Source organism: Pezoporus occidentalis, unplaced genomic scaffold (genome assembly GCF_034315485.1).
Source record: "Pezoporus occidentalis ecotype Australia unplaced genomic scaffold, CSIRO_AGI_Poc_V1 ctg43, whole genome shotgun sequence".
In the NCBI taxonomy this organism is placed as follows: Eukaryota; Metazoa; Chordata; class Aves; order Psittaciformes; family Psittacidae; genus Pezoporus; species Pezoporus occidentalis.
The window spans coordinates 1453702-1475912 of NW_026915758.1; the positions used below are offsets into that span (position 1 = coordinate 1453702).

The following is a 22211-nucleotide window of genomic DNA, read 5'->3' on the forward strand; positions in this document are numbered from 1 at the left end:
AGAGAGTAGGAAGGACTAAATAAAGGATGGCAGGAGACAAGTGTTTCCCACAAAACCAGTTCAACAAAAATCAACAGTCCTTCACAATGCTATTTCTTTCTTTAAACAAAATGTTTTGGATTTCTCATAAATGTTTGGAAATAGACTTTTTTTTTTTTTTTTAGGCTTTTAGGATTGAAAGTTGAAACATGAGAAAATCCCTCACTCTGTCTGCTTTTACATCAGCTGAAAATTTTGTCTGACAACGCTAAAACTTGCCATAGAACTGACTTTTGAGACTGGGGTTTTATGTGATAAGCACTCAAGTTTTGTCATTACAATTGTTGCTTACCACCTAAATTCTGTTAAATGTCCACTTTTATGTTGAAAAGATATTTGTTCTTTTTTTTTTCAATATATAGCTTGACATTCACTCTTGTAAGAAATCATGTTGGGCTAATCATTTCCAGAGTCTGCCTGAATTCAGTGGTGGTGACAGTGCTGCTACTTGTGCATAATAGTTCCTTCACTTGTAGAAGACACACTAGGTAATTAAAAAAGTCTGTAAACAAAAACTGAGGTGCAGCTTCTTAGCAGAGTCATGCACAGTGACATTATGGTAGGTGATTAGTCTTCTTGGGAACAAAATCAATGAAAGCAGCAGTAGTCAGATGTCTTCTGGCATAATTTTTCCTTTGTGCAGATCAGGTGTTTTACAGGGGTCCTAGGAGCTGCCGTCACAATTTTCTGCCCGTTTTATAGTCAACATTTACAAAAATGTCCCGTGGATTTGAGTGTGCTTCTGTGAATAAAACCTGTGTGTGGGATTTCGGCAGGTAGGAAAAATGGAAAGGGGCAAAAATCTCCTACTTTTCTCCCCACAAACTCTCATTGAAACTTCCCAGATTTCTTCTCTTGTTGCTGTCCACTCCTTGTTCCCTCTTAGTGCTGCTTATCTGGGGGAAGAATCATGGCTGGAATTTATAAATGCTTCTCTGTTGTGCAAAAGAACTTTGATAGCATGAAATGAATAACAGGTAACATAATAAGAAAAAGTATCTGGCTACAGCTTTGGAAATGTAAATTCTTTTATCTGTCCCCCTGCTAATTGGAATTGCTGTTTGTTGTTTCACATTTAGTGGATTTCATTACATTTTCTTTGGTAATTAGATATTTTAACTATAAATTAAAAATACCCTCCTGAAAAAGAAAAGGAAGAAAAAAATCCAACCACCCCAAAACAACAACAAAAAGGCTTTCATTAAGAATCAAAGTTGTGTATAGATACGACTTAAATTAAAATAATATTGTTAGAATGTACTGTTAAGGAAAACAAAGTGAAGAAATGAACCACAAACATTTGATACTTGGAAAGAAGGACCTGATGCAGTCCTTCCAGTCACTGCAATGGCACTTGCAGTCTGCACTGTTTGCTGCATTTGCAGCTTCACTTTTAGAGCTGAGCATAGATGTGGCAGAAAGAAAACTGTTGCACAAAACATTCATTCTTTCTGAGGCTGATTTCTATCTTACTAGCCAGAGGAAAGGACAGCCCAAGAAGAAAATATCTGAGAAAGATTTGAGTCCTGATTTGTTAGCAAAATTAACCTCTGCTCTGTAAACTAGGCCTGACAGAGGCAGGCAGCAGCGTTGGAGAGATTATGAGGACTCATACGTATGAAGACAGCTTCCCTTTGAACAGGAGGAAGAAATCTTGTTCCTTACTCACTCATTTACTTTGCCCTGTGTAAACGCCCACATTTATTAAGTTTTCAAATCAAGCTTTTTTTTTTGAGATGATTTGGCTTGTACTGAAAACATTAGATAAATGTGAAATATACCAAAATCCAAATGAAGCAAAAGGAATGTCATTTTTCTCCAGCTGAAGGTCAGCATGAACACTGAATGCATTGCTGTGCTCCCAGAATTGTCTTCTTAATTTCAAGTCTCTCCCTGCAACTCAACCTCCTCCCTTTTGTATCACCCCTTCTATTAGTTTAGTAATATGCTGTCATCCTGATTTTTCTTAATTTCGCTTGTGATATTACTTCTCCTTTTTCTCCTCCTATGGGAACAGATTTCTTCTGCCATATGCCCATTTAAACCTAATTGTAGTATCTGAACATCTTGTGTGCTTAGCCACAGCATCCCTTGGGGTTCAGTTGAGGCAGAGTATGTATGTGACCTTTAAAGCCATGTCAATGTGAGACTCTCTCAGCACATGGGTCTTTAAAGCCTGGATGTCTATGCTTCATACTAGCAAATTTGACCAGCCTGCCTTTTTATGAGGATATCATCATTTTGGGCAAATTCCAGATTCCATATTTTAAATCAGCATGTAGAGCACTTTTAAAATCTCAATTTCCCAAAGATCAAGTTTCAGAAGATTAAAAATAAAAAAAATAAAGTAATCAAAGCAGTTGTTAATTTATTCCAGCAAATTTGCAATAGTAACTATTTGAGCATGACTAATTGGCAATTTGTAAAATGGACTGTTCTCAGTAGCAAAGTTTGAAGGAAATCAATGCTGTAACTATTTCCTTATTATGACAGTTCTTAAAAAGTGTGATAAGGTTGTTATAGGAAACAGTGAAAATTCCCTAAATTTCTGGGGATTGTAGATTTTGTATTTGTAACCTAAATAGTCTTTATTTTCACTTTTTTTTTTGCATACACCAGAAGTGTGATTTTGGTAGGTAAACAGTGAGCTGCTCTAGTAGTCCTGCCATAATAATGTTATACTGTGCTGAAGTCTCATAAAATCTCTTTGGCTCAATGAAAGCCTTTTCACAAACATCCTCAGTTTGGATCTTTGTGTCATGCCACAGCACCGTTTTACAAAAGCTGAGCTTTTGCCTTCCCAGAGCCTCTCTGGCAGTTCAGCACATAAATTGTCACTAACGTAGAAGTCCTTAAATATCAAACCTCAGGTGTGTCACAATACATGTAAACCAAAACATTGTAGCGCTTATATTTTAAGGATTTATAAAACACCAATATTTGGGGTCTTAAGGGTATTTTATGATGCAGCTGAATGGAGAGACTGAGAGAATGCAATGATTGATTTGTATTCTGAAATAGAAAAGAATGTTAAATTTTAATTAAAATTGACAGTATGTTCTAGTAACATAAGTGTAATATACACTATACATGTATGGAAATTAACCCTACAATAAGTATGCAAGGCAAGAAATTTAGTGCTAAAATGACACATCTATGAAATAAAAACATTTTAGGTTATGAAAATAAACATTTATGACATCCATCCAAAGAATATTAACTTTGCTCAGTAGTGCTATATATCATGCAATAGGCTTTTGGCTGTTAGGCATTTTAGTTTACCAATTAAAATTAGGCATTTTAATATTCATCTTCCAGCTTAGCTTGGTTAGTTTCTTTATAAAAATGCTTTCTAATCCTTCTGATATCATTAAATGAAAATTCCTTATCCAAAAGCCCTCAGCTTTGAAAGATTTCTAAATATAGAATCTAAGTTTTGTAGAGCCAATTGTTTTCTGCTGAGAATGTAGTAAAGGAGAAATGAATAGCATTTAAACAGAAGACAAAACCAGCAGCTGGAGTTGGCAAATATTGTAAGCTGGTTTTAGTCCTTGTTTTAATTCAATAGTGAGGAACTGGGAAGAGCAGTTGCCTTTGCAGTGCAGATTATGAACAAAATCAAACTCTAGGGGACTTGTCACTTAAAGTTAATTCCTAAATCAACTATTTTTTCCATGTTAATCACTTCCTGAACCTGATTATAGCATCTCTGTCCAATGAAGAATGCTCCTGATTTTCCTTTTTGGAAGCAATTTTTGTGGGAGATTGTAAAGGGGAGGAATTTCAGTGGCAAGTGCGTCTTTTGCGGAGGTAACTTGTAGATTCATCATGTATGAAAGCCAAGCTTATGTGTTGACTATTTGCCCTGTTGAGATACTGTCAAACCCTGAATTCCTGGAAACCCCATGTCCTGGGTTCTGCAGTAGCAGTCATTTTTCTCCTTCTTAGTAGCTGGTGCAGCACTGTGTTTTTGACTTTCAGCCTGGGAACAGCGCTGATAACGCTCAAATGTTAGGTCTGGCCAAGGACTTTGTGAGGCTCATGCTCTGCCAGGGAGGAGGGGAAGCCGGGAGGAAGCAGAGGCGGGGCGCCTGACCCAAACTGACCAAAGAGGTATTCCATACCACAGCACGTCATGCCCGGGGTGGGGGTTAACTGGGAGTTAGCCGGAAGGACACTCACTGCTCGGTAGGGCTCATTTTTGATGGGTGGTATCGTATTCTCTTCCCTTGTTATTTCCTTTATCATTATTATTATTGGTGGCAGCAGTAGTGATTTGTGTTATACCTTAGTTACTGGGCTGTAACCCGTGGGAGTTACATTCTTTCGATTCTCCTCCCCATCCCTCCGGGAGTGGGGTGAGGTGGGGGGGGAGAAGGGGGAAGGGAAGGGAAGAAAAGGCAGGGGGGCAGTAGAAACTGCGTGACTGACTTGCCAACAGGGCTTAAACCACGACACCCCATCAAGCTGGAATAAAAGTAGCAGCAAAATCATGATTTCTACCTCCCCTTCAAACACTATTATTTATTTTGTTCTTTTACAAAATCTTGAGTTTTGTTTTTGTATTAATTCATAGTGAATGATATTTCTTATGTGCCTTGAAAATACAAGCATGAAAATTTGTGTTTTCACAGAGGACAACTAACTGGAAAGACACATTTACTTCAAGAAAATACTCAGATGCAAACTCATGAGAGTACAATTACAGGGGATGTACATGCATGTGTAGGGGTCAGTGTCTCATGTTATTCATATATCTTTCAAGTCAAGGGCCTCCACAGAGAAGTCCCCTTGAGTTAGTGTCTCTTTCTTTCTTTCTTTCTTTCTTTCTTTTCAGAGCTGGTTGGCAAGAACCTTGGGGGGATGCTGAGGCAAATGGAAGCTGCTCACATATGTACAAGGAGTTCAATTGAGTGATAACACAGCTGAGTGACTGTGTCTGTATTGGAGAGGAGTATGCCTCTGCTGTTAACATGGACTCATAGCTATGCTTTGATTTTACTCTCTGTCTATATGATGAACTATATTATTTTCCTTCAGTGATATTATCATGTTCTTATTTGATGCTTAAATCAAAGGTATGCTGTCTTTTAATTAGTGCTATGCTCTCCTGTACATTTATTTTGTGGCATAAAGAAGGGTTATCTAGAAGGTCAAGGGCCAGAGAGAATAATGATATCTTATAGCTTGAATTAATCTAAAAATAAGGAAATAGATTTTTAGAGAAGAAAACAGTTCGAGCCTGGCCTGAATTGGATCAGGCCCAATATCCTTCTGAGGAAGAAATAAAGGGCTTGAACCTTCTCCCACTGAGAGCAATTACAAACCTGCAGTTGACTATAATAGCTGTGTGTGATAGGGGCATAATAAATTTAAGGTCTGAGATAATCAAGGAGGACTGTAATCTTCTGCTAATGCTTCTGAAAGATGCTCTGCTAAAATGCTAGGCAGGAAGAGCACTACACTACCCTGTTAATAGAAGAAATAAGCTTAATCCACTTGCTTGTTGCACTCAGATATAGCCAATCCTCCGAGTCTGATTTAAATTTGACAGTGATTTAAAATGAAAAATATTTGAAAAGAAAATCTATGGAATGATGACTGTGAATACTGTAACTGTGAGGGAGTAGGCCTCAGGGGGGGAAAGTTTTGCAAAGATATCTGTCTGATTTTCTGTATAGTACATAAGAACATTAAAAGACCTTTTTAGCCAAAGGCCCCCCAGCTTGGTGTCCTCTTTTTGACAGAGGCTGACAGGAGATGCTCGTGAATGGTACAGGAGCAGGGCACTCACACAGTGTGCAATCCCAGCCTCCAGCAATGTACAGCTCAGGGATTTCACTTCAGTAAAGTGCTCTTCAAGGAAAGGCTACTGCTATCCATTTAAATGTCTTCCTGAAACTCACCTTATTCATAGTGTAGCTTATTCAAAGACATTCATTAGGCATTTGCAAATTGTAAGGTTCACTGAGTTTAACAGAGCAAGCTAAAATGCTTTATGACCTTAGCCTAAATTAGATAAAAATAATAGTTCTGACCCAAAATGCCACTGTAGCCATTATGAATCTTTCTGCTGCTATTTGGCTCAGAACCTCTATGCCCTCTGTCAAAGTAAGTGTGACAATGGGAATTTTTTTTTTTTGGCTTTTCCTAAGTTTAGGAGTCTCTCTGACTTGCAAAAGATGATGCTATAACCTTGCATTGTCTCTTCTGTTAATTGTCCCTAGTTTATACCTTAGCTAAAATTTAGATTTTAGGTTTCAGAAATGAGACACCTTTTTTTTTTGTCTTCTCTTTGGAATACTATAAAATAGTAGTAGTATGCATCCTAGAACTTTGTTGGTATTTTGTATGAAGCTGAAGATATATACATAGCTTTTTTTTTGCATAGAAAGCATATGAAATACTATATGTACTACACATATGGCAGAATTACCTACCAGCAATAGGAGAACCTTTTGAAAGTAAACCTAGAAGTTATTTTAGCAAAGAAGTAGGCAATATTTTCTGCTCACCTAAATTTTTTCTGAAGTCAAGAATATATTGTCACTGAAGATTGTTAGATATGAGGGGGATGTTAGGTTATTTCTTGTAAATTATGTTGATATGTAATTTTATGTGCACATTGACCAGTGGTGGGAGTTTTGTTGTCTTTGTTTTCCTCTCTTGTATTTTGCAGCATGTGTATTTCAATTGGCAGAATTTGTGAACATGAAAATACATGTTGAATCTCTAGTGGGCAGCTGATGCATTAGTAAAAATAAAACAAAAAATGCTTTATCTTATTCCAGATAAAGACATTGATGTCCTAAGTAAAATTTGAGGTAAGTTTCAAAGCTGAACCACATGTGAAGTTGTATGTAGAAATGCTGCTGTGAATGTAATTGGTGTAAATGGGATTTAACCTATCGTGTTTCATACAGGCAAGTTCTGTAACCACCTGGCTAATGTGCATACGCTAATCCTTCTTTCCTAATAAGAAGTACAATTTACACTGAAAGTGGAACAAAACATACAAAAGTCATGCGTTATACATAATAAAAATATATAGCAATTTGCTTGCATATAAAAACAGACTTTGGAAACAGTTTCTGAAGGGTCATTTCTCATTAAATTTTCTGAACACCCCCCCTCCCCCCTTAATTGATTCATCCACTTGTTTAGTATATGCACTTGTGTGAAGCAGGAATTTATTTTCAGACTGAGAGGCTCCAGTGCTTAGGGGAACTACTGACAGCTCAATGTCAAAACCAGTCTCTGGTTAAATGTTATCCTTGGTTGTCTTCAGGAACACAGATTTTCCAGCCAATATTTTTTCTACAGTTTTCCTGGTTTGTGCATCATGTTTTCCTTATCCTTCTCTAGACACAGCAAAAATGGGCTCCATTTTATAAGCCCAGTAGTCAGCATTTCCTAGAAACGTGAATATTTGTTTTAAAAAGGAAAATACTGAAAGTGAATTATTAAAAATTCCGCTTTCAAAAGTTAATAAAATTTCTGTTATTTACTGGAACCTTGAGTTTTTTTATTGCCCACGGTGTTATAACTAAGCTAAAATTCAGAAACACAGCTAGAGTGTTATTTCTTTGGCATACTGCTTTGGAACTTTGGGGTATGATATAAGGCAGAGAGCATTCAGTGCACTGCAGCAGATTGCTGCTTACTGAATAACCAGGGGAGACAGATAGCTGTACAAGGGAGTCAAGGGAAATGATGGTCAGAAAAAATTCTGACTAAAGAGTTTTTCCTCGGCAAATGTCAGATTGCTGCTGTAACCCAGGATGCATTAACTGTGACGACACTGGCAAAGAGTTTCTGGTCACATGCCCCAGCCTGTGCCCCAGCCTGTACCCCAGCTTAACAAACAGCCCTGTACTTAAAGGTGGGCAGGAAGTGTGGTTCTCCAAAGTGACCTCTGAGCCTTTTTGTTCTGGGCTTCTCACCTTCCCAAATAGAAGTTGTTCTTATTTGTACAAATAAATGTACCTTTAATGAAGGAGAAAAAGATGGACTTTATATAGTGAAGAACTCTGTGGAAGGTGGAAAATGATTGAGATTCTGTTTCCAGTGAATATGTGATTGTTTACACAAAATTAAGTTATTCCAGGAAGTGAGGTGGATAGAGCTGAGCCCTGAATACCCCTGAAACAGTGACTCAGACATTCAAAAGATGGTAGAAGATTAAGGTTTAATATCCAAGCCTGCATCTAATCTCCTGGATGTCCTCAAACTGTTGGGTTTCGGTTTTTCCTGAGTGCGCTACCTTTTTTTTCTGTTTTGTAAGAAAAATAGTCAAAGGATATCAGTGATGCTCAGAAATCGTCCAGAGCCAGTGCTGCTTAGTGCTTCATTTCTGCTGTCACAGCTGTGTGAGGCACAAGCATCTGTACAACACAGCTGCTCTTGTAGATGCCCAGGTATCCATACCTTGTTTCCCATATTGTCTCAGACGTAACAATAGGAAGAAAACTGCCAGTAGTATAATTAAACTAAAAGGGAATCCCCCTGCCACCCTTGTAATATCTCCCATCTCATGTTACCAGGCAGTTTGCCTCTGTGACATCTGGAGGTATATGGAACCCTGGGCGCTTCACTGGTGGCCAGCACCACTCTTGCTGGAAGGTCACTTAGTTGTGGGTGTGCCTGACATGAAGCTCTGCCATCTCAGTCTCCTGAGGCTGTTGCCTTCCCATGATCTGAAATAGGACAGATTTGGACCTACATATGATACTTTCCAGTGGAGATATGTTGTTTGCCTCCCAGAGCAGGATTTTATAGCCTTAGGTCTTGGCATCTGAGCTCCAATGCAATGTGTAGGACCTGCTGATGCCCCAAGCCTGTTTTACAGAGATCAGGACATAAACCGGGAGTGAAGGGGGTGAATGCCTGCGCTAGCAAATAGGAGCCTCTCTTTCCACTTCCCAACATCCTCTGTCAGTCTGAGATGTGCCTTTGATGAATCAGAGTATGTAACTCTGAAAGGCTTCCCAGGTGCATGTTTTGCCTTGGGAAAACTGGCCCATTCAAATTTTTAGGAGCCAGCTACCAGGAAAGATGATGTCAGAGGTGCTGGGAGGACCCTGTGGTGAGAACCAATCCCCAGGGAGTGGGACCTTCTGCTTCTGCATTCATCCATGCACTGCTTACCCCCAGTATATCAGGTACAGCTCTGCATCCAAGTGGGTGAGCTGTGGGACACCACCTCTCCACAGTGTTGGCTGGGCATTTTGAGGACCACACTGTTCCATGTAAGGCTTTTTTTGTGTGTCTGACTTCAATACAGCAGGCCTGTGTATTGTCTGCACTGTTGGTGCAAAGCTGTGTTGTGCTTGGCTTGCTTTCTGCTCTTGTGGGGAGGGTGTTTTTTAAGTACTCCATTCAATTGGAGTTTTGTTGTTTTTTTCTGATGTGCATTTGCCATCTGAGTTGTAAATGACAGCGGTGAGGGACGTGAGCTTCTAAATGATGGAGCAGCCAAATTGAACTGGTTCATGCTAGAGCTGCCATCAGTTAGTCTCCAGATGCAGAATGGGGACAGTTTTGAATTCCTAATACTGATATCACAGGACACCAGTTCCTGCCCTCAACAAGAAACCTGTTGAAAGGAGCCCTGAATGGATCTCCGCATTGCTTTTAACAAATCTGTTTACTGGAGGAAGAGTTCACCCCCAAGGGTGTTTCCCCAAATCGCAGTACACCAAGAAGTGAGCTGTTGGCAGATGCTGGCTGTGAACTCAGTGCCTGTCCAGCAAAACATCAGAGCAGTGGACATGAACATGAATAAAGCAATCCTAGTTTACTGCTGCTGTGGGTCTGGTTCGGCATTGATAGTTTTTTGCCCTGTGGGTAGTGTGCATAAAGTAATACCACAAGGAAAGAATCACAACTGGATCCCAGCTTTTATATATGGGGGGGGGGGGGGGGGGAATTTTTGCATTTCATTAGCGTTAAGTTTGCCATTTCCAAGGATTGGGAAGAAAAATCTCTTCCCTCTTTGCTAGAATATAGAGTGGTGTTTACTTTCTCATTTTGAAATTTTTGCATCTTGTGTAACAGCTGTGCTAGGGCAGGACTCGCTCTGTGCTGAACTGCTGCTTTTTTTCCTTTGGCCTTTGTTAAAATTTCTGATAAATAACAGACTGTCTACAGCTGTTCAAATGATGTTGCTGTTTCTAAGTGTCACTTTGGTGTTCATTCCCACCAATGTGGGCTTTGCTTTAGAAGGTAAATAAGGGAGAAATAGGGCTTGCTGTTGAGTAAAATTGAACATGTGGGCAGTGGGAAAAGAATCTGAAATGTGAATTGCCCAAGCCTACAGAAGCCATCCACCTCCGGCTGTGATGGAGACGCTGTGGCATCTTGGCAGCATTGCTGTGTGCAATTTTCTTTAAATAACTAGTGGGTTTTTTGTTTGCTGCAGTTGCTGCTATTTCTTCACATTTTCTCATTTGAAGGTAATCTGCTTCTAAGAAGTGATTAGTGTGCTTTGTACATGGAAGGTTTCACTGGGCTTTGAATTTTTGCAGTGGCTTTAGCTATGCTGGTGCTACTGGGCTCACCACTGTAACAGATACTGAGAAGAATATGTATGTGACTTAATAGTATACTAATCTATTGTTATAAAGATAACTTTGTATAATTTATAGTAATCCATGATTTAATTTACCTATAGGCTTTCTCTAAAAACTATAAAATTACAGTTCTGGAATAAAAGTATATTTCGAGCAAGGACTAAAGCTTTTCTTTTCCACACACCGTATCTCTCCTTTCCACAGCAGTAGTTCTGTCCATTTTTGACTCTTTGTGTGCAAATCCTTCTAAGAGGCTGAAGGGAAGAATTTGGTCTGATTTTGAAAAACAGATAAGAAATTTTAAAGAAACGATATGAGTGCAAAGTTTCATCTATGCTTAAGATTAAAAATCGAATTTCTGTAGTAATATTTAGGTGAGGTTTGAGGTTAATACTCAGATGTTTGATTTATTTCCTGTTGCAAACTGCCTATAAAGTAAAAAATATATAATTTATAAATTCAAAGAGAGAGAAAAGGGAATGAACTGAAGTAACTCAACTCTGTCCTTTCCACAGCTGAGGACACAAAGTAATAATTGTTGCTTAGCTAAATTATCACACAAAAGAACAGCAAGTCATTCATTTCCACATGAAAAAGCACAAAAATAGGGTTTCTGTAAGACTGATTGGAAGGTTTTAGATGAGAATGTCAATGTTAAGGTTTTCCTTTAAAAGTGTTAGATCTGCTTAGGCTGAAATTGGTCCTGCTTTTGCACAAGCATAGCTTGTGTAAACCCATAGCAGTCAAATAAATTGAGAGTCAGTGCCTTGGTTTAAACAACTTCTTGACAAATAGGATGGGCCAGATCCTCAGCTACTCTAGCTCTTTTAAACCTTTCTCAAGATTGTTGGAGTTGAAACAATTTACATAATTTATAAGCCAACAGTTGTGGTTCCAGTATAGTACCAGCACTTACTGAAAGATGACAGATCTGATGGCTCTGTAATTCCCTGGCTGACTCTTTAAATACAGGATGCTGGCTAACAGCAGTTCTGCATGGCAGATAGGTATCATTCTGTTGGAAGATCCCAAATTTTGGAGCTTTTGGAAAGCAGCTGGGTTTGTTGGTTACAGGGAAATCTCAAAAAGGAACTTGAGAATTTTGCGAGCGTGTGCTACAGGTTTGCTCAACGTTTTGAGGCAAGTGTAAATCACTTCTAAGTAAGCTGCAATGAATGAAATCTTCGTAATTACAAGCTGCTAGCCAATCTTTAAACTATTTTTTCCTGAGTACTGCTTAAATTACTACAGCATATTTTATAGACAAAAAAGCATGACTAATTAATACCTGCACCATCAGTAGACTTATATAGGAATGACAGTAAGAGGAAGCTAAACTAACTCCTCCAGTTGAATATAATTATTTCTTGGATTAGAAGTGATAAATTGGGGGCCACAGACAAAATCTGGGTGACCATCCACTCCAGCCACTCTTCACCAACTTGGCACAGAGGCCAGGGACTGAATGGAGGTAGAGGTTGAACTATGCTCTGGTTCCCTGAGATGGCTCCTTCTCACGAAGGTTATGGGCAAAGTTGTGACTAATGAGAAATGCGTGTCCTGCTGGAGCACAGCTGCCTGCGTTCACTGGGTGAGTGAAGACCAGCAGGCCACTTTTCAGTTGCAAGTGTTTTAATGGTGATAAACACTAGATTTTGATCAGGTTTTCAAGCAGCATCATAAATGCACTTGCAAATTGCTGATCTTGGTTGATCTCAGGACCTATTTTTCCTGTGACAGCTGAGGCCATCTTAGCAGAAAGCAATGATAACAGCGTGATAAAAGCATTTCTCTAGACCTTTGTAGTTGATGAGAGAGGATGTTCAGTTTACCCCAGATAGTAGCCATAATGCGTAAACAGCAAGGCTTGCACATGCTATTTTCTGAAACGTGGTTCGGGGAGGCTGACCACTAGCTGCTGCTAATAGCAGTGGAACAGCCACACTCCGAACGTTGGACAGAGATACACATCTAGGTCACTGTTGCCGGGAGCCAAAAGCGTGCGGCTGAAGCCACTTGGGGAATGTATCTTTGTCACTGCTGTTGTACATTTCTAACAGTTGTACTGAGGCCCTACATCTGCTAGGAACAAGATTTTTGGTTCAATATTTAAATGCCTTTGAAACCCAGCTGTCATATAAGAGAGATATTGGGGTTCTTCACTTTGCTTAATCAAAAGTGTACTTGGAGAACTGGAAGAATTGCTAGCTTCACAGGGTCACTTGATCATTAGCTTTATTAGCTGGCACAGCAGCACTGTTCAATCTGACAGCTTGTGCTCTGTTTTGAAAGCAGAAATTAATCCAGGAATACTGGATTCATTTGCACTGGTAAGAATCAGGGCTTTGCTGTGTCAAAGCTGGTGTCAGGTAGGATTTTGCCTTGGACTAGGTGGTGAGAATTTTGAATGTGGAGATACTAGTCAGCATCATGGTTATGTTCTTTTGTACTTTCATTGTCATGTTTTTTTTTTAGTGAAAGGTGGCTTTTATACATCTGCAATTGGAAAACATTCATTCCTGATGTGTGCCATCTGGATACAAATATTGTGTCTGGAGATTGTGTTTTTAGTAAATAATTGCCTTTTCATAATCACTACGATAGAGAAGATCTTGGGCAGGTGGTCCTTTACTTTTCCACAAAGGAATTCTACCTTTTTGAACTGAATCATAACATTTGCTTGTGTGTTCAACTGAAATACCCAAAGCAGGATTTCTATATCCAGAATTAGAACTCAGCAGTTCTTAATTACTATTCCTTTTTCACATCAGTTGTATTTTAAACCATCATATAAGAATCCTGTTTAAAAAAAAGGGGAAACAAAACCTAACCCTCCCCCCAGCCTTTAACTGCCCTGATATTTGTGGAAGAAAAGCTGCAAAAACACTTTATGCAGCACATATGAAAGGTAAATTATTTTAATGTTTAACCATAATATTTTACTTTCCTGGAATTTATCTTCTCTCTTGGAGGTTCTGTACAAGAAAAGAGGATCTGTAACCCTTCTGCAAGCTTTATTTGGAATCTCTTCTAAATTTTCTTTAATTACAAATGTCTTGGATACATTTGTTGGAAGGATTTATTGGTAGAACAAGGTCAATTAAATTGTGAGTATTTTGGCTTGTGCCGTATCCCAATACTTTCTTACTTGCCTATTTTTCCCTGCACATAACACTCCTATTAACTTCCTATGTCATTATATTCTCAGTTTCCCACAATAGAATAAACTTCCTTACCTCTTCTCACTCCGGTAGTGAGCAGAACATGCTAAAAACGTACGTGTGTGTGTGTGCCTATGTGGCATCCGGTGTTTACACTTTTAGTGGACATTTCACTCTCAGCCTTTTCCATCCCCGATGCTTTATGTGGTCAGCTGTGGCTCTGCAAACCTGGCCAGCACCCTGTGGGAAGGCATGAATAGCCCTTGTTGTGCTAGCACACCTGTGTTCTGTGCACAGCTGTTTGGTTCACAACAGGGTTGCTGTTAGCAGTTATGAAACATTTTCACACCACCCACCCACCATCCACTGGTTTATAACATTTGCTGGCACTTCTGTCCAGCTTGGACTTTTTTTTTTTAATTTAAAGGACACCAGGATACTTTATGTATAGGAATAACAGGCCACATTGGCACGGCACCTTATTAAAATATTCCCCCTCTCCTGTGTCAAAGTTTACTCTTTTCTGTTTGTGGTAAATCTGACACTATAAGAATACATTTTTATATTTATTTTACTTCCCCCCTCACTTTCCCCTCCCTCTTACTTATCAGACAGCTTTGTGCTGGCCAGAATTTAAACAGGCTGGAACATTACTTTGTTGAGATGTAGAGTCACCCATTTGTTCTACATTTTATCTTTATGTTATAATGGGAAATTAAGACGTGGAGCAATAAAAAGCTACCCCTATAGCTAACTTTTTAAACCACCAGAACTGGTTGAATGGACTCTTCTGAAAAGAAGATGGCTAAAAGCTCACCTTTCTGGTAGCATAGATGATGTCAAATCTCCAAAATAGAAAACGGAGCTAAAAGAGAAAACTAAATAGAAAATGAGGTGGCAAAGTAAAGCAGGTGCTCCATATGGAGGGGGAAAAAAAAAGAAAAAAGACAAATTAACTTAATGTAAAAACTGCTTCATTTCTATAGGAGAATGCTATTTAAATTCATAGACTAGGAAGACAGCTGAACTCTTCTGTGTAGTTTTATCAGCTGTGTTTTGTATCTCTCCATGACACAGTATGTGGCTCTTTCTGAAAGCAGGACAATGTGTTTTGACAGCCCTTGGCAGTGAGAGCAACAGTGAGAAAAGCAAACCAAAGTGATTCAAATTAACAGGAGCTGGCTGTTGTGAAGCTGGACCATCCACAGCATTTCCCATGAATAGAGAACCTCAGATATTGTAAGATGCAATATAGCCAACTGGGTTAGAAACAATGTGGAAGGGCTGCTGCTGACACTGCTCACCATGCCACCACCTACAGATAACATCATTTTTCTTTGGTAAGCTACAGGGGCATTTTGCTCTAGTCCTGTTTGACAAGGTGAACAGATCCTTACTGAGCTCTATTAAGGACCTGCAGGGAAAACAGCATCAAGCAGAAAGGCAAAGCTCAATTAAAACTGCTTTAGATAACCTTGTCCATTTCTGTAGGGGATGGCTTGCATGGGAATTTATTGTTCTCCATCACACATAGGTGTGTGTTTACTTTCCTGTAATGTGACTGCTAATGGCTTTTATTTTCTAAGCACTTTATTGGCAATTAGAAGGAAAAACATTGAAAACTTATTATATCTTATTAGTTTTCTAAAGTCTTTCAAAAGAGAGGCAAACATCTTTGTAACCTTTAAATTAAGGATTCTTCGATGATACTAGAACAATCTCCATGAAACCCATTGGCTCACAGATGACTGGTTTGAGGAATACAAAGTGGTCCAGAAAAGAGACCCTTAAAAGTACGTCAAAGCTGGAAAATGTGATTTTTGTCATTCACATCATCGTCTTGCAGGACTTTCATACTCCTTTCATACTCTTTTGCTGCTGATACGAACATACTATTTTCTGAGGTGACCAGTGCTATGACACATCTCTCTGTTTTGTGTTCCACAAAGTTACTTTCTCCGGAGTTCTGACTGTAAGAATCTTCCTTTTATTTAAGATTCTTTCATTTTGCTTCTCTTCTGAATGTCTTACTTTAGATAATTCAAAGTACCTCTTGTTTTATTTCCTATTCCCACACCTGTTTTCTGTTATGAGAGGGACGGTAACCTTTCTACTGGTGTGTCAGTTGCTCATGATCCATAACAGATTTTATCTACCCTGTGCCTGTGAAGCAAGGAATTGTAGTTGCAAGAAATTAAGTGATTTGCCCAAGGTCATAAAGAAAGTTAATGGGTAAATTAAGCTCAAACCTCGTTGATTCTAATCCTAGCTGTTGAGGCTGTGAGGAGGGTGCAAAGTCCAGGCAAATGATTTGTATTCCTTACTTATGGCCAAATATGACACAAATAGAGGCACCCTGTTCCTGACAAGGAGAGGCGGGAAAGGGGGACATAATTCATGCTATTCAGATTCTGCTATTTAGCATTTCCCGATCCCTAATGGGATATTTGCAAAGTGTAATATTTTCTAACAGCTGTAAGGACAAGAGAGCCTAAAATTTCTCCCTATACATAATATCCATGAAATTGCATTGAATATTGTAATGATGTGTTATGCTGCCATTAGCTCCCTGTGAATACCTAATTTGGAAGGTTAATGAAATTGACAAATGTGTGTACTGTATGTGCATTGTCAGTACTAGTTAATGGCAACTCTCACATTTTTATTTGGAAAATTATATAAAACTGAAAGTGACAATTATTGTAACTTCATATTTTTTGGAATCTAGCACAGTGTGCAGTTTATTTAAATAGGGTTGTATGTGTTTTAAATATGTATACCATCGTATGAAGTCTTTTGCTCATCATGTGATTATATACTTAATTTTTTCATGAATGAATGCATGTATTGTGGTCTTTTATAGCATATTGGGCCAATTCTTAGGGTGGTGGGTTTTTTTGTGTGTGTGTATTCCACACGAAAATGCTGTAAGTCCTTGTCTTTCTGTTGGCTCAACAGTGCTTGATTACAAAACTGGTGCCAGTTAATTCAGAGAGACATCACACATCCAAAATGAATTTCCCCAGGCAAGGAAAGTATGCTAGAGTACACTGGGAGAGTATGCTCTTGTGTTTTCTGTAAATGACTGAGCACCATAAAAGGTCACTTGCAGCTTCTACAGCTTCCATGTATAAATTGGATGAGATCCTTGAAGTTTGGCCCCTAAATATTTCTGTGGCTTTAGAAAGTACTTCTTTAGGTCACTCTCACATTTTCACGTGTAAAGAGTCTGACTTGAGATCTTTTGATCTAAAGCTGTTTATTAGTTTCACGTAGTGAATTATCCCTTATGGTGAGGGGAATTTCAGATTCATCTGCTAATAAGTGAGAAGACACATTATGAAAATCGTGTGTGACACACCGCAGAATAGATGAAGTTGCCTTATCCAAGCCTTGAGAGCTAGAAAAGGGTGAGTGGATGTACGTATGTATATATGGATAGATGTATGGATGGATGGATAGAAGGATGGATGAATGGATGGAGTGAGAGCTGCACATCCCACTTCCCCTCTTACTTGTTTTTTGGGCAACTCTTCAAGTCCTTGTGGATTTTCTTCTGAGGGAGCAGGTGTCACAGAGGAGGGCTGGTGCCCTGAGGAGACTGTATGTGTCACTTCCAAGAACAAAGCAGTCTTTTAATCCCACTGTTATATTGAGCTTGTGAGTCATGAATCTTTAGATCAATAACCAAAATGTTTTTATACGTGGGGGCAGCCCCAAACAGACTGACTCAGCGCTGGCAGTTCCGCATTCAGCACATTTCTGTGCTGGATCTGGTTTCCGATGACTGATCGCGGGACTGGGGCCGGGTGATGTGTGGAGTCTGAGGCACTGCTTGTGGGCACAGCAGAGCAGAGGTTTCTATTTGATACTGACACACCTTCCCCTCATTCAGCTGCACACAGGAGCTGTGTTCTCAGGCTGTCTGAGATGCTGCCTGCAAGTCAGCAGCCTGTCTGGCTGTCTCTGGCAGTTTTTATAAGGTGACTTAGAGGCGCTGAGGTTTATGATTTTCTTAGATTCTGTTGTGGCTTTTACTTCTTTTGTTATGTTTTATTAATAAATACATAGCAGAATCTGGTGAAAGAATATATTTATTCAGACTCTTTGTCACAGATGCCACAGATTCCTGTGGCCTAAAATTCTGAAGAGTGATCAAATGCTTGTCCCTCTCACACTTGACAACAGGGACTCTTTCTGCTCTTGCTCCAGTCCTGGTGACTACATCACATCAGGCTCATGCTAACCCTCTGGGAGAAGATGGGGTCCATCAATCACTCCATGGATCTCTATCCCAAAAGCACATATTAAGCTGACAAGTTTGTATTAGCTGTGGTTGTCAATGTATACATTGATTTGAAATAGGAAATTTAGAGCCTGGAAAAGCTTCACACTGAGATTTGCCCTGGTAAGCGGGAGCGTTTTGCTGCTCTCTGGATTAATCATTTACCAATAGTTCAGTGAAGGATAAGGGATGTCTGCACCTGGCCTATTGAAGGGACATTTGCATTTGAAGAAGGCAGGCCAGTGAACAGTCCAGGGAAAGGACAGTGAAGCCAACCCCTGAATGTGGGAGGGGAGATGGATTTGAACCTTCCCAGAACTCCACCAAGGAGTGCAGGTTGTAAGTTAGCTGCCTTCCTCGGCTGCAGGTTCTCTCCTGGGAATATGTATTTGAAATGGAGTGTATACACCAATTCTGAGACCTTGGCCATGTGAATCAGATGTGGCTTAGGTCTTGTTTGGCAGCTAGATACCAAGCGAGACAGAGAGAATGATGGGCCTTTTGGACTTGATTTTAGAGCAAGAAAGCCAGAGTTTTCTTTCCTTCTTTTCAGCCATATGTTATAAATTTCTGCAACTGTGTTGCTTATTTTGGACTGGATAAATAAGTATTTTTCCCTGCTTTTGGCTTAACTTGGCTTGTGCTGAGGATGATTTCTAATGATGGCTAGCATAAAAAACGTACTCTGGAAGCTGGTATATAGGCACAGTCTAGTAACATCTGAGTTTCCAAGACATTGCTCCACAGTAACCCATGATCCACACAAATTGCTACCTGTGCATGGAACAGTATAGAAGCTGGTAAAGTAGAGGGATTATACTAACGTAGAATTTTAACTTGACCAGCACATGCCAGGCAGTTTTATGCACACAGAATGTCAAAAACCATATTGATCCTCCAGGTTTGGGTTCCTTTCCAGGGCTCTTGGGGAACACATAAAAAGCAGGGAACATGCTTTAGCTATTGTTTGAGAGCTCTGCATCTTGTATATTGAACGATATTTGGTAATTTGTGCAGGACTGAGTGTATTTGATATGCATATGAATTCTTCTTTTCTGACCAATTTGCTTTTGGACTCTGTGTTTGCAGAAGGGAGATAGAGAAGATTGCTGCTGCTGAATCAGATTTACTTCAAGGTCAGGAACTAAAGTTTTACCTAGCGCTAGATGATGAAATTGGAGTAACTTGGAGAAAGCAAGTAATCGTGAGGACATATTTCAAGTTAAATGATTTTTCCTCAAGAAAGATAACATGAACATAATTTCAAGGAGAAGTAGAAGGAGATTAATGGTGAGTGATTTTGAGAGAAGATGCTGCCGGGGCACCATAGTGCCTGAGAGTCAGGAGCAGCGGCCACCCTGAGCTGGGAACTAAGGAGCTTCCAGCCCATGTAAGGCCTGTTCCGGCACCCCCAGGAGTGATTTCTTCTAGGAAGTTTATTCCTGCCCTAAGGGTAGTAGGAGTGGAGCCCAAAATTCTCAAAGAACATTGACTTTGTCAGTAGCTAAAATGCCACCCTGAGAAAGAAAACCTCTCTAGAGGAATAATCTCTTGCCTTTAACAGGAAAAGCTATGCTGGAAATTTGGCTTCAAGAACAGAGTGAACAGGGGGCAGCAGGAAAAAAATGAAACTGAGCAACATAACAGAAAACTTTCCTGATATCTGTGGAATATAACAGAAGTCCCAGCTATCAAGCAAGTGTGGATAATTATTGATTCATTATGATTTATTTCAGTACCCACTGAAAAAAAAAAATTCTCACTGACTTCAAGAGATGGCAAACTGAGCTCAGGGAAAGATAAAATAAAACCCTGGTCATTTAGTCAATGGAATTTGGAGAGTGAAAGTTTCATTTATTTTCTTATAAAAAAACACCAGCTAAAACATACACATTATACCTACCTTTTCTCCACCTTGAGACAAATCATTATGGAATGTGTGATTCCTGAGGTGTGGGAAATGGTGCTACACTAGAAGCAGAAGAGGCAAAAATTGGAGTTCACAGTTCTGGGAAAGGTTGTTATTCTGTTGCTGCTAGAAGGTATTTGTTTAATCTGAGAAATTCAGCATCTTTTCTTAAAATGTCTATGCTATGCAAAAAGAAAGAGAAGGGATGCCATTTCTTTAAAAGCATTTAGTACAAGCCATAGTTTTGCCTATGCAGCTGTTTCCTGAGCTAGAAGAAAAAAGAATGCTTTGGTTCTCAAGAACAAAAAGTCTTGGTAAAACATCATGGTTTAACCTCTTTAAAAAAAAAAAACCCACCGAAATAGTGTTACTGAATCAAGGAGATACAGACAAAATAGCAATTTTTATTAATGTGAATTTGTGCTGTGGCACCTAATTGGGAGGCAAAAACTGAAATACTTCCTCTATCTGAGGCTGGAGGCAAAAATCCTGCTAAGTCAAACCTATCTGGATTTCTCTGCTAATCTGCTGCTTTCACAGCCGATGAACCAGCACTCAGGATATTTGGCTTTGTTCAGACACTGACAGTATGGAGGTTTTCATGGCTTTCATGGTTCCTCTGATCTTCTCTTCATCCTTTAATTGAATGTATTGGACACACCATCCAGCTCTCAAAATTTCCCTCAATGTCTTCCACGACTAAGTTTGTCACAATCAAACCAGAAATTCAGTCAGGTGGAAGGCCTCTATCCATTGTCTACTCCAAAATGGTTCAGACTATGTAGAATTAACTTATCATCACAATCCAGTGTTAGCAGTGTCTTTTGCAATCTGCTTGTTATCCTTGTTGCCCTGGTAGAAAATCATCTTTCTGGATCATATTGAAGGTATTCAAATGCCACGGGGATCAGGAATAAATGCTGGAAATAAAGAACTGTGCCTGTCCCAGTGCTCTGTGGCTCTAGCTTGCTATGCCAACCTTTGCTGGGCTGCTGTTATTTTTAACGTGAGAAATATAGCTATTTGAGCAGGTTAGCCCTGTAGGAACAGCTTTCAGCTGGAAGCTCTGTGGGATACAGGCAGCATGTGGAATACAGGGCTTGAGGGGTGCTCGGCACGCAGCATTTATAGGATTCTTCTTTTTTCTTGACTTTGGTGAGCCTGCCTGGGTGAACAAGACTTACCTGTGGGAGTTGTAAAGTATGTTGCTAAGCTTATTTTTGGTTTTTCTTGCAAAAATCTTCTGTGCCTGTTGCCAAACATGCGGGGTTTGTTTTCAGACTCTGATTTCTCAGGTAAAGCTGTCATGTTTATTCTGACTCACTACATCAACACATAAATATGGTATTTTTGTTTACATTTGTTGTTTTTTGTGTGTCCTTATATAGCCTGGAAATATTTTCTTTTCAAGGCCTTATTAATTTTCCAGGTATGAAAGAATGAGGGAGAAAACCCATCACTGTCTAACTTAATCTCAGAAGATGCATTTGGGCTCATATGTTGGCTATGACACAGTGGAGTATGGTTAAATGAGGGACAGATTTGGGTTTACATCTTCCATAATAAGTAACAATCTTAGTTTTGACCATCACTTGACATTAAAAAAAAATTTCCACTTTTCAACATGAAAGGTGTGAGTCATCCGTGAAGTGAGGGTCACCGGTGTAGTGCATTTGAGGAACAGTTTGGGGCAGGCTGATTTGCGTTCACGGGTTCTGTAATCTGTCATCCACTTTGCAGTACTTTAACTTACAAGCATTTTCACAGGCTGCAGACAGTGGTTCTCTGCTTGGATTAACCACAAGCTCATTCTGCTTCACCGCAGTTTGACCTCTCTGATTAGCCGCGCATTAATGTGTTTACAGACTGTGTATATATATCTGGTATAGACTTGTCAAGGCATGCACAGCACAAAAATTGTTTTTATTTTCCAGTGTGTTTACTTTTGGCTGTGATCTTGCTGGTCACTTGTTTCAACAAATTATTTCTGTGGTGTCAGTTGGTCACTGTTGAGGTGTGCTGTTAAATATTGGCCCATCATCAAAAAAAAAAACCCAGACCAAAACAGAGAGATCATTCATGAGGGGTGTTACAGAATTAGGTCAGAAAAAGACCCTAAGAAGTCATCTAGTCCTGCTGTGTTGGCTTAAGGTAGGCAGTCTGAACCAGTTAGCCCCCTCACTGCCTGCTCCAGCTCACTACTGGAGATTTTTCCTGCTCCCTAGTGTCCGAGTGTGGATGCTCTG

At 39.5% G+C, this 22211-nt stretch overlaps 1 long non-coding RNA gene across 1 annotated transcript in view; it reads left to right on the top strand.

Moving 5' to 3' along the window:
• The window catches only part of LOC134171924 (uncharacterized), a 189132-nt gene extending 169243 nt beyond the window's left edge, over positions 1–19889 (top strand). The window contains exon 10 of the long non-coding RNA XR_009967773.1: positions 19146–19889. This is a non-coding gene — a long non-coding RNA (uncharacterized LOC134171924). The remainder of the gene's footprint in view (positions 1–19145) is intronic.
• The last annotated feature ends 2322 nt before the right edge of the window (positions 19890–22211 follow it).